Source organism: Apus apus, chromosome 11 (assembly GCF_020740795.1).
Source record: "Apus apus isolate bApuApu2 chromosome 11, bApuApu2.pri.cur, whole genome shotgun sequence".
Taxonomy (NCBI): Eukaryota; Metazoa; Chordata; class Aves; order Apodiformes; family Apodidae; genus Apus; species Apus apus.
Window position 1 is genome coordinate 1 of NC_067292.1, and position 20730 is coordinate 20730.

Below are 20730 nucleotides of genomic sequence, written 5' to 3' on the forward strand. Positions count from 1 at the left end.
ACTGGCCAAAGGAACTGGCAATGCTCTTGCCCCAAGGCAACAATCGACCCTTGACCATCCATCCCCAGAAGAGTTCAGATCCTCAACAAGCTGCACCAACCCCCTGACCACCCTCCTCCCCTCAGGTGCTTTTCCCCTCAGGGATCTTCCCCTTCCCCCTCAGGGATCTTTCCCCCCTCTCTTTCTCCCCTCAGGTGCTCTTCTGCCCTAAGGGATGTTTCCCTTCTCCTCTTCCTCTCAGGTGCTCTTCCCTTTCCCTTTCCCCCTCCGAGATCCACCTCTCCCCCCTCAGGGATCTTCCCCCTCTCCTCTCCCTCTCAGCTGCTCTTCCCCTTCCCCTTTCCCCCTCAGGGATCGATCTCTCTCCCTCTCGCGCTCTTCCCGCCCTCCTCTCCCCCTCACGCGCTCTCCCCCCTCCCCTCTCCCCCTCCCCCAGGCGCGCGACTCTTCCCGCCCCGCGCTCGCGGCCGCTGCTCCCCCCGCCCCCGCTAGAGACGCCCCCCGCGAGACGCCCGCGCGCTTCCCGCCGCAGGGGGCACGCGCCCCCCCCCCCCCCCCCCCTCCCCGGGCGGGTGCCCCCCCCCGCAGGCGCGCGACCCCCGCTCAGGCGCCCCCCCCCCCAACCGTCCGACCCCTCCCCCCCCTCCCGGCGGGGACGGCGAGAGAGAAATAAAGAGGGAGGGTAAGAAAGGGGGGGGGGGGGCGAGAAAAGGGGCGGGAAAGGGGGGAAGCCGGGAAGGGGGTGAAGCCGGGTGGGGGGGGGGGGGGCTGGCAAGACAGACGGAACGGGGGTGCTAAAGCAGGAAAGGGGGCAAGAAAGCAAGGAAGAAAAGATGCAGCCAGAAAGAAAAGATACTTTGTAGAAAGAAAGCCATTGTGAGAGAAAGGAAGAAATAAATTCAGAGATAAAGAAATTTATAAAGATATTAAGAAAGAAAGATTTAGAAATAAATAAATACATTTGGAAAGAAAGAAATTCCTAAAGAAAGCAAGCATGCTTGTGTTGCTCTGCATCTAAACTGCTAACTTGAACAAGACAGAAAAAGAAAGTAACAATAACAGTAGGAGTAGAAATAATAACAACAACAATCAAATTCTACTTCAGGATAACAATGCCAAGTTCCATAAATAAGTGAAAACATTTGACCTCCAGGCACAAGAGGTGTCAGTGAAAATGCCATGAAAGCTGCATTTTAATTTGTCTACTTAATTTCTCCAGGAAGAACCACCCAAGGTCCCCTGCAATTAGAAGAGCTTTGAACTCTGCTGTTGAGGGGCAGAAAATAAGAAAAGGATTTACCTCAGCAGCAGCCTGCAAGTCTGTGTAATGCATCTGAGCTGGGAGAAGCTGCATCTTGAACCATTCCTCCAGAGCCTCATCTGTGGACTCAGTTACCTTTTAACTGACAAAGTGAAAATGCACCTGTCATTACAGCATAAGAAAAGACTGTTTCTGTTCTTCAGGTGCTTCCAACCTGATCCTGAAGAAGTCATTTAGGGGGAACAGCTGAATGTGATTGAGGAACCTCAACACTTTTGAGGGCAATAGGACCAGATACTGAACAGTGCATGGATAAATTTCAAGCTACTACAAAACCAGGATGAAATAAATGAATCATACAGAGCTTTGGGAAACAAGTACATACAAACAGAATGCATAAATCTGCATACATGCAAATCAGTCAGGAAACCATTAGAAAGGTATCATGTCATCCCTTGAGCTTTGCTTTTGCTCCCCTTTCAAAGATGCTCTGTACAACAACTGCACATCTCACAGGAGTTTATGGGGAGTCTGATTTGCATCATGCTATTTACCACTGTGCACAGCTCCCTTGCAGAAAGTTAAGAGAAAACCTGGAGATGGCTGTAGCTGTAGCAAGCACCTAACACTGCCTAGAAGTCCATGACCTGCAGAAATATTGAATGTATTTTTACCAAAAGTTCCAGCTTTTGTTACTGTCACTCTGGCATCTTCCTCAAAAGAGGAGGAGAAAAGATCTTGGAGAAAATGCAGGAGCAGGGAAAGTGTGAAGGAGATGTGAACACACAGCAGCAGACCTTTGCTGGGAGACAGATGGGGGTGTTTAAACCTCCTGCTGAGATTCCCACTGATCCCTACTGAACATAGAAGAGCTGGAACCAGCTATCAGGCTCCAGGCAGCCAGGGAAAAATGCTGTGAATGACATCAGTCCTGTCCCTGCTCTTCTCTGAGGACTCACTCCCTCAAGATCAGAGCTGTGACTTTAGCAGGCCAAGCCCTGCTCAGAGACAGAGGTTATTTTAGAGTATTTTAGATTAGACAACAAATTAATTTCAAATTAGTGGGGGATGTTTTGACAATTTCTTTTAGCTTTGATAAAACCAGTAAGTGAAAGTGTTTGGTTAGGTAACAAAAAACAGGAAAAAAAAAAAAAAATCAGATGCCAAATGGTGTTCTTCCTCTTGCAGTCAGCATGGTTTTCCAGGTAAATTTCTTTTTCTCCCCCCCACCAAATTCTGGAAAATCTTTATTTAAAGTTGTTAAAAGAATCCTTTGCAAGTACAGACTAATATTTCCAATATGTTTTTCTAGCCTCTTTTATTAATGTATTTTTTGGTACTAAAGCTTTTGTAAACAAATAAAGTCTGCTAGGTCTATTAAGATGGAGATATTTTTACTACAATAGAATGAGTTTCTCCCCACACCAATTGGCATATATTAAAGTAACCCATACTGCCTCTTAAGACCAGAGCATTTTGCTTTACATACCTATGAGTTTTTCTGCATAGAGAAACAAACCAAGTCAGGCAATGCTGTTATATAAATAAAAAATTATTTATGTAACATTAAAATACTCTCAGGTCTCTGTATCTTCTTTTAACCTGATTAATAAAGTTTATCTCGGGATATACCTCATCCTAATTTATGCATGTTACCTTTTCTTGGGTTTCACTGAGATAAGCTTCCTGGAGCTGATTTTCCACATAACTCACTCTTAGTCATGTAAAATCAACTTAAAAAGAAAAGAATAAATGGGAAATCCCAGCAGTTCAGCTGATAGACTGCTCAAAGAGACCATAGAACCCCACTTGGTAAAGAAATGCAACAGATGAGATCAGTTTTGTTCATCTGAACTGTTGCTTTTTAAAGCACAGAATCTATATGGGGAATTTCACTTGTCCCTATAATAAGCAGAACACTGAAACTCACTGAGCTACTTCAGAGTTTCACATTTCATTATGCATTTTCCTCTTCTGTCATGAGACAGAGGAGCAGAACCTCCTCAGCTGTCTTTTCCACACTGGTTTTGTCAAGCCAAACCACAGACAGAAATCCTAATCCATGTTTTCCAATGCCATATGGTCATAGGATCCCTTATCCTGACATCCACTTCTTTCTTTGGTTGTAACTTGCTAGTGATTTCCAGAAGAAACTGTAATTTTCTCATGATTATAATCTTATTAATTACCATACTTACACTTGGGAATGTCTTCACTGGTTGCTTTCTGCATAAAGATGAGTATTTTAACTGCATCTTCCAGTCCAAGTTCAAATTAACACCTCAGATCATGCACCTGAGGCAGAAAAATAAGGAAAACAGCAAAGCTCCAGAAATGAAAGATGGGATTTAACTCTGGCAGGTTTCCAACAATTGAAAGGGAGTATGAGAAATATTTGTTCAGCATCTGAACACACCGGTGGCTGGTATCTGCTTCAGGTGTCATGGTCATTCTGCCTTGGGATTCCTCCAGCAAGTTCCTAGGAAAGCAGGGGTGTTTCCAGGAGGCTTGCCCAACAGGGCCAGGTTTTACTCCACAAAAAAATCCAACTTATGAACCACAGTGTTTCCAGCTTTCCTAGAGGATGATCCTATTCCTATGCATGATTTTCTACAAAGAGCCTCCCAGAGATCAGGGTCTGACAACAGCAGCTTGTGACTCCATTATGAAGTGAAAAATAATGTGTTATTAATTGATTAGCAACAAGTGTGTCACTTTTTCAAATAAGTAAGTCTTATAAACAAGTCTGTGAAGTTCTGAAATTGTGCACAATTCTTTTTCCATCAATATTCTGAGTGCTGTTTTTTCTATCAATGTCTGCTTAAATTATTAAAAAAAGGCTGGGAAAGTGTGTTTGAGAAGCAGTACAAAAAAAACATTTGAGGCCAAAAAAATCATTACGGATTGCAACAAAAGAGAAGTTTGGTACTTTCCATCAAGTCCATTTTCCAGCACAGATCTGGTCACCGCTACTTGTATGTCTCCATCTTAGACAAATAAAAGCATTTTGTGAAGAAATGGCTTCTTAGCAGGAAGAAGCCAACCTATACCAGGCTCTAAGTGTTATGCAGCTCTTCAATCAATGCAATAGGAAAGCTCAGGTTCTGTGGCAGGTCCCTCATGCACTGGGAAACACTTGGACCTGGAGGGGAAGCAAGTCTCTCCCATGCTGACAGCCTGGAACCATGGGGGAAGAGGATGACATGCGGGACTGGCACAGAGGTGGGAATCCTGCATCACTTCACTCACATGCTGACTGTGAGAGGATGCAGAAGGTGCTCTGGGGCCTTCCCAAATCTCTCCAGAGTCCTGACCACAAGCTGCCAAGCTGCTGTTTGTCTCTGGAAATGCAATGCACAGCACCAGGCCATCCTGAACCATCCAGGTGGGGACCCCGGGGGACTAGGAGGGCTTGTGTACCACCTATGAACACAACAAAGGGATGCTCCTAAAACAACTGACAACATGACACCTGAAAAACACCTGCTACTTCAGCCCACTAGTCACTGCTCACCTCCCCCAAGTCACCTGCAGTGCTGATGTCCTGCTCTGCTCCTGGCTTTGTGCCTCCAAAATAAAAACCCCAACACCTAGAAGGCACCTAACACAGCCACCACTTGCTTCTTCCCTCCAACACCATCAGCCAAGTCACCTTCCAGCACTCTGCTCCCTCCGTGCCTTTTGGCTTGTCCCTCTGCATAACACTGCACCTCAAACCTGCTGCTTCAGCACCCCATCCATCACTCACCTTGCCAGAGGCCGCTCTGCTGATAATATCTCGCTTCACGCTTGGATTTGCACCCAGAAAATCCGGCCAGAGAAGCTCAAGCTTGTCAGAGCCACCAGCTGTCCTGCCGATACTCCGGAGCTGCATGACTGTCCTTCTTCAGCCGGCACTCTGCTCCCCTCTTCCGTGCCCTTGGCCGTGCTGCTTGTTGCTCTGCATCTGAAACAACACAAACACACTCTGTAAAGCAAGTCACCCGCACAACCACAGGTAGCTTGGTGAGGCCAGAGGTCTCTCTGCCTTTTGCATATACCTTCTCACTACAGCTAGAAGAAGAAAAGCCAGCTAGGGAGCCCCATCTGTGCAAGCTAAGGCAGCTTCCAGATCTGACCCGCTCCCCTTCCACACTAACTGCTGCTCCCAACCAGTCACGAGGTTCAGACTGGACCCCCTTGCTTTCTAAACTCCTTCTCAGAGGAGTCTAGGTGCGGCTGGATCCAATCCTAGCCCCGGACTGTAAAGAAAAGTGAACACAACTGTGGCAGCTGCCTACACCTGTTTGCCCAGAGATGGACCGTATGGTCTCTGCCAACAGAATTGGTCCAAACCAACTTACTTCCACACCCCCATAAAGCTACGCTACCCTGTCATCAGTACTGCTGCATCCCTGGGCAGGGCAGCTCCAACCCTCACACACAGACCAGGACTACACACGGACACCCCGAGTGTTATACCTCGTTATACCAAAAGTGGGGTCATTCACCTACTATGCGAGATGCCAAAATACATACAGAGCCAAGGTATTTTCATTTATTTCATTTGTTTAGGCAAACACAGGGCGAGAGGCGGTAAGACACAAAGCTGCCCCCTGAAGTCACAAAACTCTACACATTCACACACTTTTGATTAGCTTCCTCCACCAAATACATATTCACAGTTATTCTACCCTGATTGATTAGTGAATTTCTCACTCTGATTTCAAGGTACAGCACACACAGTGCGTAGGTCTTCAGTTGGAGGTGGGCAGCCTAAATGCTGAAGGTCTGGTTTCCATATTGTTGATTTTGTCACGAGCAGACGTCACTCAGCTACAGCAACTGCGGCAATTCTGCCACATTTTAAGAAAAGCACGTACTTCCCCGTCTTCTTGTTTCAACAAGATCAGGATCTTTGTTTCACAAGACCTTTGTAACTTTCTATAAGTCTCTTGTCCTTGCTCAGTGAAAGATTCCCATAGGGAAGATGATGCTGGCAGAGAAGCCCTACGGTGCCACGATGGCACGGATGCTCTAAAGCAGACCTGCCAAGGAGAGGAGATTGCAGCCACACACAAGAGAAAGCTGCCATCAAAGCCAGAATAAGGGATGTGTGAGAAGCCATGCTTGAAGACCCAAGACCAGTGAGGACATGGGGATGAAACCCCAGAAAATGACTCTGTGGAAACAGAAGACTCAAGCGCAGAGCTGCGGGCAGCACCTGGCTGGCCACCGCAAAAGATGAACGCTCCGAAACAGCCAGGATGTGACACATGCCAAAGAGATCCACGCGTCAAGCTGTAATTGTGAGATGAGAAGGGCTCAACAGGCTCTGTGCCAGTGAAGTGATGCATTCTGGACTCTTGGGAGGGCTACTGAGGTGCCTGCTAGGTCACCGAGCTATGGAGGCACCAAGAGCCAAAGAACATACAGTCTGAGACACAGAAAACAGACGACACGAAGTACACGCCAGACACAGGTTGGAGCTGCCCTGCCCTGTACACACTGACATTGTGCTGAAGAGTAACCCGTCCCTTTGCCTGCCCCAAGGGGACGGTGCCCTGCCAGTCCTCTCCCCTACACCAACTTTGAAACCCCTCCCTCCAATCCCCAACCTTGTCCCCTCCTCCCAGCCCCTCCACTTAGCTTTCAGATGGCCAGGGCTCCGCAGCCTTCCTCCTCAACAAGCCATCCTTGCCGGGATGTTCCTGCCATCGCCAGGCTCCTCATAGTGATCTGGAAAAACAACGACAAACTCACAATTAGTACTGATAAGCATCACATCAGCCACTGCCAACCTCTTCAATATCCCCTGCTCAGAACCCCCATGGTGTTCTCCTCACCTGCTGGTTCCAGAATCTGACGCTGAGGCCATCCTTGCTTGTAGCATCTAAGATACCAAAAGACCCAAATCACTGCTGTGCTTGTGACAAGTACCACGACCCTCCTTGCTACCACCCTGGCTCACCCCAAACACCCACCCAACCCCAACAGCAGCCTGCACAGCACCTACACACCCAAAAGGTAGATGCTTCACTGAGTTCTCACAGGTAACTTTCTCCTAGACACCAACCTGGCTGATGCCTGTGTCATCTCCACAGATGGCCCGTTGGCATGCTGCTCCACTGCTCCAAGGCTGCAAAACTGAAGCAAACAGCACATGCTGAGACACTGCCTGAGCCCACAGCCTGCCCACAGCTATTCCCATCTACCACTCTCACCTTTGTGGCTCACCTGTCTGCCCTCTGATGGTCACAGGTTGCCACGTCCAGCCCTCTGTGCTGCCTGGAAAACACAAACAAGGGATGCTCATCACACACTGACAACACAACACCTGGAAAACAACTGCCAGATCAGCCTGCTAATTGTCACTGACCTTGCTCGAGTCACCTTCAGTGCAGATCTCCCGCTTCCCTCGGTGCTTTGCACCTACAAAACAAACCCAAACCATGAGCCAGTTGGTAGAGGCATCAGTCACACCTTCCCTCACAACCCAGGGGACAACTCACCCAGACTCTTCAATACGCACCGACCCAGCTCCTCACCACGCTCTGCTCCTCTCCTCCATCACCCTCTGCTGCGTGGCTCCTCTCCCTGCATCTGAAAAAGCAGTAACAAGCTATCAGCCAGATGCAATTCCAGAGATTCCCATTTAGGAACATCTTCTAGATCTAGCTGCCTACAAGGGAGCTAAAAACCAAGTTAACATTACGCCCCACACATTCAGGCCTTAACACCCTGGACACCCAACCTGATTGGCTATGGCTCCAGCAGCCTCTCCCAGGTGGCTCCAGCCACCCCCTCTCAAAAACACTATGAAAATGGCCACCTTCCCCTTCTGAGGCCTGCTACTTCACTTCAAATGCTCTATCTGCACCCCAACAGGCACAGATAGCACAGCAACACAAACCACAGGCTCTCCTTGCTATTCTTCTCCCAACCCCACAGCTGATACAGCCTCCAGAGAGAGCAGCTCCAACCCAACAGCACAGAGACACAACACACAAACACAAAGGATGTGACACAAGCATGAGAGGAAACTCCCAGCAACTAAAAATCTCCTCCTCCAATGCAGATGCCACCAGGTGGCAAGACATACAAGACCACAAGCATGAGATGAGTGCTGAAGAGTCCAGAAAGTTCCTCCTTTCGAGTTGTGAGCTTCAGACAGGACCTCCTTGGTTTCTCAGCTTCTTCTCAGGGCAGAGCCTAGGTGCAGCTGGATCCAGTCTTCACCTCCAACCTGAGAGAGAAGCTCAGACCCTCAGTTCTGCCACAGAATCAGTTTACTGCAGCTCGAGCTGGGTGCTTCCAGTCTTGCTCTCTTCCACTTGTTTCTCAGCTGGAAAAGTCTTCCACATTCTGCTTTTGTCCAATTGCTCCCACTTAACTTTCAGTCAATGCATCTTCGCAGTTCAGAAGATCGTCTTGAGTAATTATCTTGCCCACATCTTGTTTCCATATTATTACAGCTGGTAGAGTCAAGGTCTAACTAAGGCTCATCACAGGAGTTCAGCGAAAGATTAATTAGAATCACAGCCTAAGGCCTCATCACTCCAGACACTCAGGCTAAGTCAAGTCACAAGTCCAGTCCAAAGTCAAGTCGCTTAGGTCAAGCAGTTGTCAGTTTGCACAAGTCTTTAACAGGCATGCAATTTGAACTGATATCCCTTTAATTAACACATTAGCCCCAATATTCCTATACTCAATTCACTTGTGATTTCAGCAGTAAGGAGCCTGTAAGGCAGCCCCAGAGAAAGGTCAAACATTGCAAACCATGACAAGAAGCTACAGTCAGAACTGAAGCAGACAGATGCACGAGAAGCCTTGGCAAGACCCAAGAATGCAAGGACACAGGGAAGAATGCCCAGAAAAAAAAGAGATTCTCCCTGTGAAAGAGAAGCCTCCAGAGCGGGGCTGACGACACCGACCGCAACACCGGCGCAAAAAGAGGATCAAGAGGAGACACCCGAGTCGCGAGGCCCAGCTGGGCTTTTGAGTTCAGGTAAGAAAAGCAGCGTCCCACGGGCACTACGAGAGTGAGCACAGATGATGCTCAAGACCTAAGGATGGGCTGCAAGATGAGTGCTGTGCTCCTGGAGCACAAAGAGGAGACTGGGACCCAAGGAGGGTTTGAGACACAAAAGACAACAGACCACACAAACTACACCATGACACACGCAGGCTGGAGCTGCCCTGCCTGGCACACGCTGACATCACGCTGAAGAGTAACCCACTGCCTTTACCTGCCCAAAGGGACAGTTCCCAGACAGCCCTCTCCCCAGCTCTTGACTTTAAAACCCCTCCCTGCAATTCCCAACTTTGTCCCCCCCCAGCACCCATTCCTCAACTTAGCTTTCAGGGGCCACAAGTCTCAGGACATCCTCCTTTAAAGAAAGCTCCACAGTTCATCAACTCCACGAGTCCCACAGTCAGCAGGTTCCTCATCACCTGCAAAAAAGAAGGATGCACCACAGAATGTTAAATCACCTTCTCACCCCAAAACAGCCCATATGAAGTTACCACCAGCAGAAAAAGCTGCAGGCAACCAACATCCTTCTGACAACATACACTGCTTACCCAGAGCCTCTTGCACAACACGGGTGCCCCTGTTCCAAGGAGCTTCAAACACTCAAACAGCTCTAAAGCTCCACCAGCTGCAGCCCCAGCTGCAGCCCCAGCCTCAGCCCCCCCCACCCCGGCACAGCCCCAGAGCAGACTGAGCTCCCCGGCCACAGGCGGGGGCTCATATATCCCGGGCCCCGCCCAGGGCCCTCCCCACAATCCCCTGGGAATAGGGGCAGCTGGAACACCAGCTGGAATTAAGGGCTGGGGGAGCAGCAGCTGGTCCTGTCACCTGCCTCTGGGGACACGCCCCGGGGCGGGGACGGAAAAGACAGCAGCGAGGACCTGCCCACGAGAAACCGCCCGTGGAAAGATCTCTCGAGGACTACTCGGTGAAGAGACTGATGAAAGGGATCTCAGAATTACTGGTCTCGCTGTGTCAGAGCCGGGCAAGATGCAAACGGGCATCCCCGGGGCAGGAAGGGGCAAGCGCGGCCCCGGAGAGGGAAAGCAGCAGCGGTGCCCGCCGCTCCCGCAGCTGCCCCGGCCGGGCCCTCCTCGCGCGGGGCTTCTGGACACGCTCCGCGGGCAGCGGGCGGGGCAGGAGGGGGCTCGGGGAGCGGCTGCAGGGGAGGGGCTGGGGCTGCCCGGGGCGAGCGGGGCCGGGGGAGGCTCAGGGGGGCTCTGGCCGGGCGGGGAGGTGCCCGGCGCCCGTGCCCGGCGGTGTCCGCCCCCTGCCCCGCTCCCCTGCCCCCGCTGCCCCGGGGCTGCCCCGGCCCGGCTCCCCCCCCAGCGGAACGGGACCTGCCGCAGCGGGCGGCTCGAAGCGGCGGGGGCGGCGGCAGCGACGGGGCAGGCGGGGACAGCGACGGGGGCGGCCCCGGCCCGGAGCGCCCGGGGTTCCTGCGAGCCGGAGAGCGGAGCGCAGGCTGCACGCTGGCACCTCGCTCGTCTGTACAAAAAGGGAAAGAACTCAAACACGCTGACACTTTTATTACCTTAATCCTAGGCCACTGGTTTAGTCCGTCAAAAGGACGTGTACACGCACACGGTCATTTCACTTCTAAGTCTACAGTAATGTACATATTCTGTAAAGATTTTTTTCTCTTCCCAGTCCCTACAGAATACCTAAGTTAACGAGCTACTTACTGCTTTGTCACTGTCTACTAGAACCAAAGCATCCCCTTGGCACCTGACCTAACATGTTAGGTGACAAGACATCAGGTGGGGGCAAGACATGCCAAAAACACACAACCTTTTATCCTAATGAACAACACACACAATCTTTCTTATCATTTAAATAATCTCCCTGCATATAAAGCAAATGGACATATCCTGGCCAGAATTTTCTGCGTAGCACCAACTGACACCTTGTATGATCAGCTATAACCTCCAAAGGAACTGAACTGTGAACCCTTCCCATGGTCTCTCTTCAGAAAAACTCTCTTTTTAAAAAATATATCTCCTTTTAATGCTGGGGAGAGTTGGTATTTTAAATGGTTTGGGTTTGTGTTTTTTTTCCTGCAGGGTTTTCTGTACCTGTGTCCAAGGCAAAAAAGGTCCTCTTTATTAATATCCCAGAAAAGGGTGTTTTTACACTCCAATCAAAAAGCATTAAAATACAAGACATGTGCTTTTTAGGGTTTTAACATATTTTCAATTCAACAATCCATTATAAAGAGGATATACACAGAAAGAGATCACTATTTCACCAGCAGCTTATTGGCTAAACACTCCTTGTACACAGTGATAACCAAATGGAAAACATATTTATTGCTTACCCCTACCAATGCTACCTGTTTCTAACCAACTTGTCCTCACAGATTTGTCTCCCACATTCCAAACACGACAGCATTAAAGATGGGGTGGAGTTACCATTTTTTGTTTGGTTTTGATTGTTTCTTTAAGCAGAAACCCATCTCAGTAATCAAATATTTCTTATTTTCTTTCTTATCACTTCCTCTGTCAGTCCTGTGTCATTTTTGTAAATATAAAACTGCTACAGAACAAAAGGTTTTGTTCTCCAGCCTTCTATGGATTCTGACAGGGAGTTAATCTCCTAGGAAGGAGGTAATCTTCAAACATTTCAGAAATACACAGCAGTTGAATCGAGGCCTGAAAAAAGCCTATGATACCGCACTTTACGTTGTCATCATTTTAATTATTAGAAAGTCTACAGCAGGCATTTTAAAGTGATGCTCATGCTTTTCTCAGAGTCTTGTTCAGCTGTGCTCTGCTTAACTCAGGAACCCACCACACGTTGGAGACATACTTGTTGCAGACAAAAATTCAACAGGAATGCAACAATACCAGTCATTTTAGAAGAGACCCACCTGGCTGCATAGAGACAAGATTCCCGAGTCAAGATTTCATGAACTTTCACTATTAAACTTCACTTTAAGAGTGGTCACTGACTTGGTGATGAAGCAAATATTGCCTAAGAGTAACTCAAAATTGCTGGTGCAGAAGGCTGAGAAGCCAATGTGTTATGCAGGCATTAGAACAGAAATACTAATAGAAGAGTCATGCAAATCCACTGGATACAATGCTACAGGCAGGCTCCTAGAGGCCTTCAGAAACTCTCAGTATCAATTTGATTAAAACAAAACAAACCTACTTTGAAGAAGCCTCGGCAGGTAGTATAACACTGATTGAAGAACCATGTGAAAACAAAAGCTGAGGTTTCCTCATCTAGGGAAGGAACCCCAAGGGCTTCATTACGAACAAAGTATAAACTACATCACATTACATGGACACTATGCAAAATAAAATAAAATAAAATATTATTATTATCATCATCATCATCATCATTATTATCATTATCATTATTCAAGACTTCATCTATGTGCATACAGTCAGATGGTACAACAGGGAAGAGTTTACACACACGTGTTGACTCTTTAAGCAACTGCCAGTTGAAAAATGTGATTCTGTAGCATCCAAGAAAAGAAACTAACCCTGAACAATGAGGATTTAATTCAAGAAGTGACAAACGATCATCTGAATAACAATGTCCTTGACATAACTGGTTTCCATTTGTAGGACAGATACTGACCTCAATGACTCTATAAAGAAACATCTGAAGTTTTCTATATACAATCTATGTCATTATACTGAAATAAGCAGACTTCTTTGTTTATCCATAGAGGTAGCATAATCAAACAGAAATCTATGCCAATGACATATTTTTATATCTGTTCCTGAATAAGAAGGTTTTAACAATGATCAAAATACTCTGAATGCAAACTATGGTACTAGATTAAACTAATACTGAGAGCTTAAAGCAGTGCACAGTAAATAGAGAAATTTATATTATACTTACACATGCAACAAGGACTATAAACTAAACTGAGGGCTGCATGGTATTAACCAACGTGAATTCATATACTATTATCTAAATTCAATCAGTAAAGCCAAAGGCTATTACAAATTTTTTTCCTCATATACATTTATCAAATTAGCATTGCTTTACTTTGGATTAGTTACTTTAAATCCAGTAGGAAAGCACAGGCAGCTCTAGAAAAAGAAAAAATAACCACTAGCAACAGATACAAAAACACCAAGTTGCCTTCTCTTAAACACTTGTATTCAAGACAACTGATAGGGTATTTCATTTTCCCCACCAGCATTAAAGGCCATAAGATATTTCTGGGTAGCAAACAAGTTAGTAAATTCTAGGCTAGGGAATGCAACTGTTTGTACTATATTCAATCTATCATGATTTGTTGTAAAAAAAAAATAATCTTACCACAGCTTTGGCTGAACTTTCCTGCAAATCCCACAATAATATGTTATTATCAGCCAGCAAAATAATCTTTTTATCACCTCCCATTGGTTCCCACTTAACACTGTAAAACAGAAAATGAAAAAAACACAGCCTAATATTAAAACCAGTCAGAATTTGCACTCTATAGGCATTTTAACTCAGTGATTCTAACCTGTCACAAAACATAAGAAAACATATTCCTTATGGTTTTCTTCAGCTGAAATATATCATGTATTTTAAATGCAAAATCTGCCTTTAACTAGCAATCCAGCCCTTCTACACATACTTAATTAACATTATTGCAGCACTGGTCACTTAAAAGCTGTGTGATACCAAACTCAGACTTGCTTGTGCCATCTTTCAGTCAGTGCTAACCTTCACGTTACATTCTCTCTCTTAGGTGCTGTCCCCTCCAAATCTGTCAGAAAAAGGAATGCCACCCAGCTTCCCCAGATGTCAGCCTAACTCTAAAAAGGGAACTTCTCTAAATCCTCACTCCCTTTGTCTTCCATTCTGCATCTCGGATCACACAGCAATCATGCAAAGCAAACAGAGACGAGTCATTGCAGAAGTGATTCTGCATACACACACAGAGAAGAAACAGTCCTTCACATACACTCGAGTGCCTTAGCTTGAAACCTCAAGGCTCTCAATAAGTAACGTTGTGCATCTTTTTTGAAGGTGCACCAAAAATTGTAGGCCTCAGAGCTTTGATGCAAACCTCTTCTAGTTCAGCAGCTGTCATCGTCACTCAATTAACATGTACGTTTTACCTGTGATTCACCAGCTTGTTGCTCTGTGAAGGAATGCAAGAAATCAGTCCCCATCTCTAGTTCTGCCTGTGAGAAGCAGCACATTCAAGCCAGCCAGTACGGGCAGCACAGCCAAGTACGTGCACTATAACCCTAAGAAATTCCTTTCTGAGGTAACAGGAAAATTAAAAGAATAATACTTATTTGATGAGAATAGGTTTCCACACCCAACATTTTATCTGAAATGTTGTGCAGCCTTCCAGTTATCTCTTAGTGACAAAATATAGCTGAGACAGAGATCACAGCTTTAGCCTCAACAGCGACATGGAGAAACCTCGTGCTATCTCCAGACAAAAACTTCAGTTACTCAAAGGCACTTGATATGTTGTTCTCCTCAGTGCATAGACGAAGAAATAACTCTTGTTGAAGTTTGTCAAGAGGCAAATCTCCAGACATACACTTTTCTAGTTTGTTCAGCTTTTTCATTCATCAATTCAGTATCTGCATTGAAGAGATAAAAGAAGGTTGCATGAGTAGATGCGCCCTTGGCTAAGTCAGCCCAACATTAGGCAGCCACTAATTATTTCCTCACTTGGTGCTGCACACTGTGCATGCTCCTGTTTTATCCCCAATTTGGAATTACTCCTACTTCCTAAGACAGTGGGCATGACTTGGCTGGCCCCAGGTCTAAGTCGTGGAATTCCATCTAACCTTATGGTATAACAGGAAAAGAGGAAGTTGCAGGCAACTACAAAAAGTGACACTGCCTTTTTTTTTTTTTTTTTTTTTTTTTTTTTTACAACAAAAGTGAAACACAACCTCAGGTAGTCTCAGCTGATAACTCTCAAAATCCTCTTGCTTCTTCTGTGACAGTGTCATTGCTTTTTACTTCTGTACTTTTAGTAAAACAAGCATTAGATACAGGGCAGATGACAGCACGTGTTTGCTATTACAGAGAAGACAGACTATGCAGAGAAAACAGATCTATGTCAAATATTAACACCAAGTAGATGGAAAAGCTAGAACTATACTTAAAAGGGTGTGTTGGTTGACTCCTCAACCACTCAACTTTTCCCTAAGGCAACAGAGCAGATCAAAGAAAGGACTAGCTTCTGCATCTATCTTCTGCTGGGACCATGACCTGCATCTGTATTATGTTCTCAATCCATGCAAATTAACTACTTAGAAAAGTTCCTTTGCAATGAGTTCTCTTGTGTTAGGACAAATTCACTTCATTTAGCACATTAAGCTACCATCGAGTTTTAAAATGTGTTTTAACAAGGACATAGATCTAGAATGATTCCATTCTTTGCTTTAAATTGGCTGTTTTGGCTGTAGTAGTGCCAATTTTATTTTCAAAAGTGTTCCTTTTTAAAGTTGCATGGTGCAACCTGGAACAACTTAGAAGCAACTGCAATAAGTGTAGATAATAAAATATATGAAGCAGTTTCAATTACGTGTGCAACCATCATTTTGCCCACAATAATGAGAAGTAACTAACTGGCACTGGTACAGGCATTTCAGAATTTCATATAGCTCTGCTGCACAGATGTATCAATTAGATCCTTCAAAGAAAGGAAAGCATTTTATGAATACACATAACAGGATAAAAAAAATTAATGCACTATAACCTGCATGTGATCACAAGTAACCTTTCACAAGCCTGTTTTCCAAAGTGAAATTAGAAGCAACCACATCATCACACAACTGAATGGGTAATCTTCAAGCTGATTCTGATCACATTTGTTTATTTCAAGTCTATAAGTCTTGCATATTACTGAAAGTATAACTGGCATTTGGTGTAGATATATCTGATAGATAGACAGATTTGATAGATATATTCTGATCAAATTTAACTTAACAATCTGGGCATGTAACACAGTAGTTTACTATTTCATTATTCAATTAATGAATTAAAATTATTCCCTAATATATGTGATTACATTGAATAGCTTGAAGTTTTAAACTTGCACACTACTAACTCCAAAAAACTCTCTATACTTCATCTTTGTTGCATCAGAAGTCTTTGATGAAGAATGTAAATGTGGAACAAACCAGCTGTGTTCACATCAGTCTTCAGTGATGATAATTTTTGTATTCTGTTTGTAATTAATCAGCTTCACCACTATGTATCCTCTGATAGTGCTGAAATTTTGTGAATGATGTGAAGAAACTGAAAGGCCTACCATACAATTACCATCAGCTGGGCATGTTACAAAAAAACCAAAAAACCTCTGGAGTTCAGTTTATATGCCAGCCCAGGCAACTGGCTCTCCTGACGCTATCAAATGAATCTCTGTTTCAGTTGGATCTCCTTCCTCACAATTATATTTCTACTACTGGGACAATATAATAGTAAGTGTTAAGATAAGGTTTTCCATATAAAAGAAGTTATGACTGCATTTACTACATACCATTGCTGTAAAGCATATATATCAGCATCTATATCAGTTAACAGACCATATATTCAAGACCATATGATCCTACTACAAGAAGTGTCACTTTCAGGTTTAAATGCGTTAAGATACAGAAAATTTAAAAGTTTTTTGTGGGTTTTTTTTAATGAAACACTAAGGCAGAATTTTAACACGTGTATTCTGATGTCTATAGGATTAGCATCATCACGACAGGAAACCTAAGTGGCACCTTAATGCAATGTGGAAGTGTAATGGTTATTAAAAAACACCATTTTCACTTGTCTTTTGAGTTTCAGATTCCCTTACTTCTTGGCTTCTTTCCTTGAGACAATGTTTAGGATGCTTGGGGTATTTCTTAAATACTACTTTAAAGGCCAAGAAGATTAAGTAAAACACCTCTGGACCTCAGTTCCCTGTCTTCAAGGTATCAATTGCAAATGTGCTTAACTTTCATCAGGTGACTTTGTTAATTAATGTAAGGAGATGTTATGCACAGTGTCTTATGTATCTGGAATAAACTTTAATTCAAGCTGAAAGCACTGTTGTAGCAAATTTGTACTGTACTTTTGTAGAAAATAGACCTTAATGAGGTTGCTCCATACTATGTAATCACACAGCAAAGGAAGAGATGACTCTTGTCAGTACTCTATTTGGAGACCTTAAGATGAAATACCAAATAAAATATAATTCCTTAAACAAACAAACAAACAAACAAAAGTCAGCAGGCATAGCTCATTTATAACAACTTTTGCATTTGTAAATTCAAAACTCTAGTTTAATATTTAGTGATAAACATCCCTGAGTTTTTGGAACATTTGCAACTTCTAAAGAAAACTGTAATTCCTCTCCATTTTCTCTCAGATGTGGTAATATTTGCATGTGTCCTGAGGTTTTCACTCTGGAATTACTACATTTCAGAATTTTGCACTTGAAATCTTTGCATTGTGGCTCACAGGAGGAAGCACATAAAGTATGAAAAAGTCTTTGGCTTAAACCAAAGAGAGCAATTACTAGGCCTGCTTATTTTCCTCATTTAAGCACTTGCTTAATTTTCTGAATTTATCTATGCTATACAGCAATTTGAGTGAAAACTCTGGTGGGTCCCAGATTCCAAGCCTAGAGGCAGTAGACAATCTCAGTAACTGAAAGCAAATAGTTATGCTTAATGTTGAAAGACATTAACTCACGCAATCCAGATAAAATAGACCTGTAGAAAAGCCCACTTCCTTTTCGCTTGCCCATAATGTCTTGGAAATCAGATTTTTGTCAAAGGTTCTATAAAGATTAGACAATTATTTCAGAAGATCTTGAGCAGAAGCAGCACAGCCTTCAGACACGTGAGGAAATTTTAAGATTTTAGTCACAATCAATTGGAAATGCTATTCTGATCTTGATTCACAGATGAGAACTGGTATTTAGTATGTCTAAACTGCGTGGGTTTAATATGGAATTTTAGGCCTATTTGAGCATAGAATCCATAAAGGAGATGAGATAAAGGTAAGGAAATACAGGATTGGTTCTTCTTGATGCCAGTGAACAACTGAGCAAAACCAATACTTGACACACCAGACCTGGAAAAATATCTCCCCTCACTTTCTCCAGTACATGACACTAGAAACTGAAAAAACTGACAGACGATTTTTCAACTATCAGGTCTTCTTAATGGAAAAGGAAAACAGCACATAAAGGTAAACCTTAACGAAAAGAAGAAATAAAGCAGAGCACGGAAAATATTAACAAAAGCACAAGCAAGTGAAGCCCTGAGGTAGCAGCGATGACAGAGTTCACAATCAGTCGCATTTTCAAGACAGCTTTGCTTCTTACTTTTCCTTTTAACTACAGTCAAATCTCAGCTACTTACTACCTGCAATCCAGATCCATGACTATTGTGATGCACCTGTGCTATGGGTGCTGAGACACAATAAATACCTCCCTGTGAGCTACCACCTGGAATGACAGAAGCTCACACTCGGAGCCAGAGATCAACATCACACACTGCATCTCTAAACTCTATGGTCAGCTACAGCACTTTCTCTGCCCAGCATATGAAGGTGTGATGAAAGCCTAGTGATGAAAGCCACTGCTATGAAGAAATACAATATTCAGGAAACTGAGATTTTAGGAAAAAGAAGCCTAGAGAACATGCTTTTGAATACAGTGATATGTCCAGTCTTGTCCAAGAACCAACTAGTAAATCCTCAGCCTTCACGTGCCACCAATCACTCGCACTTATGTCAAGCCCGTTAGTGAAGACTGAAACAACAAAGACCGAAGCTCAACTCGGCCGCTTCTAACAACCATCGCACCCCGAGGGTCTCAAGCAGTTTTCACCCCCCCGCCGCTCCCGCCGCCTCCCCGCGCTGCGTTCCCCCCCCGCCCCCGCTCGGCACCCTCCCCTGGGCCCCGCAGCCCCGAGCCCGGCCCCGCACCCTCTCTCCCCGCCCCGGGACAACCGACCTCCCGGCCCAGCCCCGCGGGCCCGGCGGGACGCGCCGCCACGTCTCTCGGCTCGGGCCGCGCGCCACGGGGGCCGGGCGAGGGGCGGGGCCCCGCCCACCGAGGGGAGGCCTCGCCGGACGCTGCCGCGCATGCGCAGCCCGGCAGCTGCACTGCCCGACTCTCGCCAGCAGGTGCCGCCCGCGGCGCCGGCACAAGCGCGGGCTGCCCCGGCGGCTGCAGTACCGCGCTTTGGACACAGGGTGGCAGCAGAGACCTCCGCGCGGGGGGGGCGGGAGGAGAAACAGCAACAAAACGTCCCCACAAAAGCACCGAGCGGCAGCGCCCGGGTCATTGTCCCGCCCGGGCGCCAGGACCAGGGACCGCGCGGCGGTGCAGCCGCCGGGGCTGCCAGCGCGCACTGCCCGCCCTCCGAGCGGAGCCGGCACCGGCGGGGCGGGGACACGCCCGAGGAGCCCGGGGCGAGCAGCCGGGGGGCAGGGACACGCATGCGCAGGCAGACACGGGACGGAGAGGGGTGAACGGGGCACCAAGGCACCGCGTCAGCCCCGAGGCCTTCCCGCCTACGCGCGGGGAGAGGGGCTGGAGGGAAAAAGCGTAAACTGCGGGAAAAAAACAAGAAGAAACGAGGGAAATCGTAAAAAAAGCCACTGCGCATGCGCGAACCGCGGCAGAAGCCGCCTGTTTTCATCACGTGAACTGCCCGACCAATCAGCTCGCACAGCGCAGGCTTTACCACGTGTAACGCAGGCAGCCAATCACGTCCTGCTCCTCTGAGGCCTTAGGCGCCATTTTTCTGCGGGGCGCCGTCATATTTGTGTCGGGCATCCCACGTCTGCGCATGCGCGGTTCCTCCGCTGCAGTACCAGACTCCGGCCACCAGGGGGCATCAGAGACCGCTGCTACGCATGCGCAGTGTAATTTCCACTTTAATAAAGTCCTACTGCGCATGCGCCAATTTAACTGCCGCCGTACAGCGCTATTGCGCATGCGCTGATCATTTCCGCCGTACAGGACTCTACCTACTGCGCATGCGCATTCCGTCCACAACATAAATAAATAAAAACGAATTAAAAAAGGCCAAAAAACCACAATCAAATGAAAAAACAGGCAAAACAGAACCTCTACTAAGCTATAAAAGCACCGACCGGCAGCGCCCGGCGCCGGGACCAGAGACCGCGGCACCAGCTGGGGGGGACACGCTCGAGGAGCCCGGGGCGAGGCACCGAGACACCGCGTCAGCCCCGAGGCCTTCCCGGCCACGCGCGGGGAGAGGGGCCGGAGCGATAAAGCGTAAACTGCGGGAAAAAAGCAAGAAGAAACGAGGAAAATCGTAAAAAACCTACTGCGCATGCGCGAACCGCGCCAGAAGCCCCCTCCCCCCCGCTTTTCGTCACGTGAACTGCCCTGACCAATCAGCTCGCAAGGGCAGTCTTTATCACGCAGGCAGCCAATCACGTCCTGCGCTTCTGAAGTCTGCGGCGCCATTTTTCTGCCGGGCGCCGCCATCTTTTTGCCGGGCACGCCACA

At 46.4% G+C, this 20730-nt stretch overlaps 1 long non-coding RNA gene across 9 annotated transcripts; it reads right to left on the reverse strand.

The window, feature by feature from the left end:
• Positions 1–1068: 1068 nt before the first annotated feature.
• Positions 1069–14646, reverse strand: LOC127389208 (uncharacterized). 9 transcript variants are annotated; one of them, XR_007890583.1, is made up of 12 exons: positions 14348–14646; positions 13557–13656; positions 9595–9694; positions 7773–7843; positions 7620–7672; positions 7478–7528; positions 7317–7387; positions 7087–7133; positions 5010–6979; positions 4511–4684; positions 3460–3740; positions 1069–1403 (listed from the first exon to the last, which is right to left on the reverse strand). It is a non-coding gene; the product is annotated as an uncharacterized LOC127389208 (long non-coding RNA). The 9 variants fall into 9 exon arrangements; XR_007890577.1 differs by having other exon boundaries at positions 7620–7843; XR_007890580.1 differs by lacking the exons at positions 9595–9694; positions 13557–13656; positions 14348–14646 and having other exon boundaries at positions 7773–9588.
• Positions 14647–20730: the final 6084 nt, after the last annotated feature.